General features: G+C 35.8%; 1 protein-coding gene across 1 annotated transcript in view; it reads right to left on the bottom strand.

Annotated features, from left to right (window-relative positions):
* LOC115213025 (integral membrane protein GPR137B) overlaps positions 1 to 3,340 on the bottom strand; it is a 77,015-nt gene extending 73,675 nt beyond the window's left edge. Inside the window, exon 1 of the mRNA XM_029781924.2 lies at positions 2,636 to 3,340. The gene's annotated coding sequence lies outside the window, so the exon portion shown is untranslated. The remainder of the gene's footprint in view (positions 1 to 2,635) is intronic.
* Between the last annotated feature and the right edge of the window lie 1,660 nt (positions 3,341 to 5,000).

The raw sequence follows: 5,000 nt of genomic DNA, 5'->3' as shown, positions 1-5,000 counted from the left end.
ATAAACCATCAGAACAAGTATGTTTATAGAAGTAGTTTCATATTTTGCTTCCTTGTTTAAGCAAATGAAAAGGGTATTAACCTTTGTATTCTCGTGGGGATTAATAATAACTCTCCATCCTGTTACAAGACCCACTGTCTAATCATATACTCTATTCAAACTAATTAATCACGAAGTGAGTAACTACTGGGAATTTAACAGAGGAATTTGTATGGAATAATATTACATTAAGGAGTGGAACTGAAAATTTTTGTAAATGAATAGTGTATAAACTTATTTAGGCTGTTGCAGGACTTTTCGAGTCAGTTCAGATAGTAAACTTACGTTTCAACCAAAGCAATTGGAAGAAATCGAAACACACACACACACCTCATCGACTACCACATTAGTAGACTTCAATGCAAAGCAGGAGATCCTTGTAAGAAAGAGCTATTTGTTTAATTATTTTTTCCTCGTATTCATTAAAAATTCAGTTATTCAAAATCAAACAAACAGAATATCTTAGAACAGAAAATAATTTGTGTTTATCAAAAATAGTTTGAGAATTATAGGTTTAAAAAATTTCTTCCCCAACAAACGTTATGGAGATCTGTTCTATGTTTGAAAACCCAATCTCTAATTTCACCGATATAATCCCAGACCTGTTATACTTCTGAAAAGGATAAGAGATGTCTAAGTCATTCAAACGCAACTTAGTTCTTTAGTTTTCTTTAGCAATCACGGCTAAGGCCATTCTGGAGCACCGTCCTAAAGCAACATTATTTTCAAAGTATATGAAGTAAGGGCTAGAACTGGAATCAATATCTTTGAAAACTACTAAAAATCAAAACCTCTTTCGTAAATCGACTTTTAGTTTTACTTGGTTTAAAAGTGGCACTCTATCGGTTACGATGACGAGTGTTCCAGTTTGTCAGATCAACGGAACAGCCTGCTCCTGAAATTAACGTGCAAGTGGCTGAGCACTCCACAAACAGGCGTACCCCTCACATAGTTCTCAGTGAGTTTCAGCGTAACAAAATTTGACCGGGCTGACGCTTTAAAATACAGGTATAGCTCATTTTTGCCAGCTGAGTGACCCGGAGAAACTTGAAATAAGCATCTTGCTCAAAGACAGAACACCCCGCCAAGTATCGAACTCACAATCGCAAGATTGTGAACCGAATGCCTTAACGACTAAGCCACGCGCCTTCACTTTACCTAGTATACTACGTTAGGAAATCAATACAACAATATACTTCTTACTTTAATCCTTGATAATGTGTCCTGATTAACCCCATGATAAAATCGCCACCCTTACGCAAATCAATCGTATTCATCCACATGACACTTGCTCTTACAAAAGCAACTACAATACGATATAAATATTTTTGTTAACAATTACACTAGTTTTTTTTCATTCAATTGTTTTTTTCGCCTGTATAAATATCTCTCAGTATTATACAAACAGTTGGCATACTATGAAAAACTCGTGACGGTGCGCTGTTGTTTTGACAATTGTAAAGTACACGGAGAAATGATCACAACACTACTAGCTTATCAGTAAAGTAAAATGCTAGCACTACGGCTAAGTAATTGACTGTAAAAAACCCACCGAAAAGAAACCGAGGACTTGTGTCTATGTGAAAATTAATATCACTATCATTTCAAAAAAGTGGTTGATGAACAAAATGCCTTATTGTATTTAGATGGGTAAAGTTTAGGTTCTATGTTCAAATCCCTCCTAGGTGGTTTTTTTTTCGCATGTTAACATCCTGGGGGGTCAATAAAAATAAAGTATTCATCAAGTATTAGTGTTTTGTTCTACTGTTATAAATCGTTGTCACCACTATAATCCTTCCCACTCCACTATAAACAACTCCCTGAACACCACCAAAAGCATCTTTTAAGCACTTGGTAAGGTTTTCATACACACCTAGAAACAAAAGTACTTTAGATGGAAAGCAAAATTAATCATTATTTTTTGTTCAGACTTTAGTTTATAGAGAAAGCTAAATTATACCTTTAAAGTAAATTTCGGTATATTTTAACGCTCCCACTGAAACAGGAGACGCATGTTCAATTCATTGTACAGTTATTCTTGTTGATATGGATTAAAGAGCTTCAGAATTGATAATATAAACGAAATACCTTATTCTTTTCAATAATTCAGATCTTTGCAGCTTCTCAAAAATTAACATTATGGTATCAAGGTAACGCAAAAGCTCAAACTATCACACGGTGATTACTATTTTCTTTAAGTTGGTGCGATACTTTTATAGCAGTTTAATGAATTTCGCTGAAGAGGAATTAGTATTAAGGAAGGAAAACGATCGATCGGTTGAAAACCCTGATCACTCCATCCTGAACAGCATTTTTTCCTTTTAATGGGGGTGGGGTGGTCTGGAAGAAGAGGCTCTGCCACAGCTTTCTCAGCCCTTCTCAGTCGACAGTTCCATTCCGAGTACCATACTGTTCAAGGAATTTAGAAATAGGAAGCAGTTTCCGAGTTCAAGTATCATTTAAAAATGTACAAAGAATTTATCATAAGCAAAATAATAAAAGAAATTTGTTCATATTACTGTTAACGGATTCGCACACATTTACCCAAGGGAAAAATCAGCTGTTGTATATCGAATGGATCAAGTAAAGAACTTACCTTGATATTATGTTATTTTCTTAAAATCGGAGCTTGTAACCTGTCAGTCACGTTAGGCCTTAGAAGGAAGTAGAGACATGGACCAAAATAGTATTTCTCCATGGCTGTTTGATGGCAATAATACTGCATTTGTGATTTGCCATCAAACAGACTATAAAGTGACTAACTGTAAAGTAAAAAGAAAAAAAATCCTGGCTGTTGACGCGTATTAGTGTTGTGTTTTTATCTCCGTCTGTGAAACAATCACCCATAAAAATATTGATAAGCGGGGCTAATGACAAAGTATATATTTTTCACTCTCTCTTTCTATGTCTTCCTCATCCGGCCGAGAGAAAGAGAGAGTGAACGAGATAGAAACTGTTTGTTATGTCCTGTACTTAGCACGTCCTAATTTCAGTGCTTGTCGCTAGCTGGTTGTGTTCGCAATAGGATAGAGTGACATGTATTATATTACTGATTTCTCACTCTCATTCACTCCTCATTTTGTATACAAGGCGACTAATTTAACAATTCAACTCTGTGAGAAATGAACTCTGTCTCTCAGAACAATAAATGCGTCAATTTGATCAAAATACAGTTTATACTAATTTCAATTTCATTATTATACGTTTTTGTTTGTGTTAAATAAAAAAAAAAGTACTTCAAAACGTGACCTTCAAAACTATGAATACGAATCGTAACAAATCTATTTCTCTAATTGTTTTCTTTTAAAAAAAATTTAGTATCCTGTGTCACATACCGATATAAACATAGAACTTAGTTTTGTCAAATCTATTTCTATTGGTCAGGAAATAGTTTTTGTTTGTTGTTTCTATTCTTCTTTTATTTCGTCTGTCTTCCTTGTCAAAGTATTAAATATAAAAAGTAAACAGATCTAAATATTTCAAATAGAGGAACACACAAAAAGTAGGCGATAAAAAAAAGAGGAAGGGGGATCGTTTAGTTAAATGTATGGGAAAGATATTGTAGAAGAAAAAAGAAAGAAAATAATTATGTAATTAACTTTTGAAACTTGTATTGTTAGTATTATCATAATAATTGATAAGGCAAGTGACGAAGAGCAATACGTCTATGTATAGGGGGTGGTGGTATCAGATAAGGCGCTAATATTTAAATGTCGGGCGATGAAAGAGATATGTTTATTATTAACTTGTTGAAGGGCTGTGAATGAAAGAATCAGTAGGCAACAAGAAAAATGCCGTGTGGGGTATATTTATGTAACTTAAGGCGCCGAGCTGGCAGAAACGTTAGCACGCCGGGCGAAATGCTTTTACGTTCTGAGTTCAAATTCCGCGGAGGTCGACTTTACCTTTTATCCTTTCGGGGTCGATAAATTAAGTACCAGTTACACACTGGGGTCGATATAATCGACTTAATCCGTTTGTCTGTCCTTGTTTGTCCCCTCTATGTTTAGCCCCTTGTGGGTAGTAAAGAAATATATATTTATGTAACTTACATTAAGAGTTCAATTCCTGCGAAGCTAAAAATTGTGTTTCACCCTTCCGGAATCAATAAAATTATTTCTAATCATGTACTAGGGTGGATTTAGTCAAGTATACCAGCTCAACTGCCATCAGGTCTGTACATTTGTGCCAAAGTTACACCCATACCTTTATTTGATCGACAAAATCTCACCACAACCACCACCACCACTACCACCACCACCACTACCACCACCACCACTACCACCAAAATAAAACCCTCTCAGTATGTTACCGTCACGCACTAAGGTGGATTTAATTTTCTATAACTCTGCTCCATTATCTGCAGTAGCATAGCTAAGGGGCGGTCCGCCCAGGTAGCGCTTTTGTAGGGGCAGCGCTTTTGAGTCTACCGTATAAGCCAATATTGAGAGCGAGGCGATGAACACGAGGCTGCCACGCGTGGCATTCACTCTAGCTACATCATAGATAACATTTACCCTTAAGCCTATAGTATAGACACTTTTTGGGGTGGGTGGACTCAATTCACAGAACCCTTCCCTGAAATCAGGAAATCAGGACTTTTGTGGCAATGTCAGTAGCTTCATAGAATAGTTTGTTTAGTGACTTGTTAGTTACTACGCAGCTTTCAAACCCAGCCAGTGTTGAAAGGGACTGTTGTTTCCCTGGGATCGATAAAATGATAAAAAAAAATACGATTTTATGATGGGCTTATTCACCTGCATGCAATTTCATAATTATTGATTCAACAGCCCAAATTACTACAAACCTAAACTTATCTCTTTCTGAGCTCCTTCTTCTCATTGATTCTCCTCTTTCATTTCTTCACCTAAATGTACATGCGATCACACGTATATGAAATATTTTTCTAGAAGTTCTGGAAATTCCAAAGATGAATGAAACACTACTAAACTTCATTCGAA

The sequence above is a fragment of the Octopus sinensis genome, linkage group LG6 (genome assembly GCF_006345805.1).
Source record: "Octopus sinensis linkage group LG6, ASM634580v1, whole genome shotgun sequence".
NCBI classification, from domain to species: domain Eukaryota; kingdom Metazoa; phylum Mollusca; class Cephalopoda; order Octopoda; family Octopodidae; genus Octopus; species Octopus sinensis.
The sequence above is the reverse complement of the archived record's forward strand: the minus strand, read 5'-3'. Positions and strand labels throughout refer to the sequence as shown.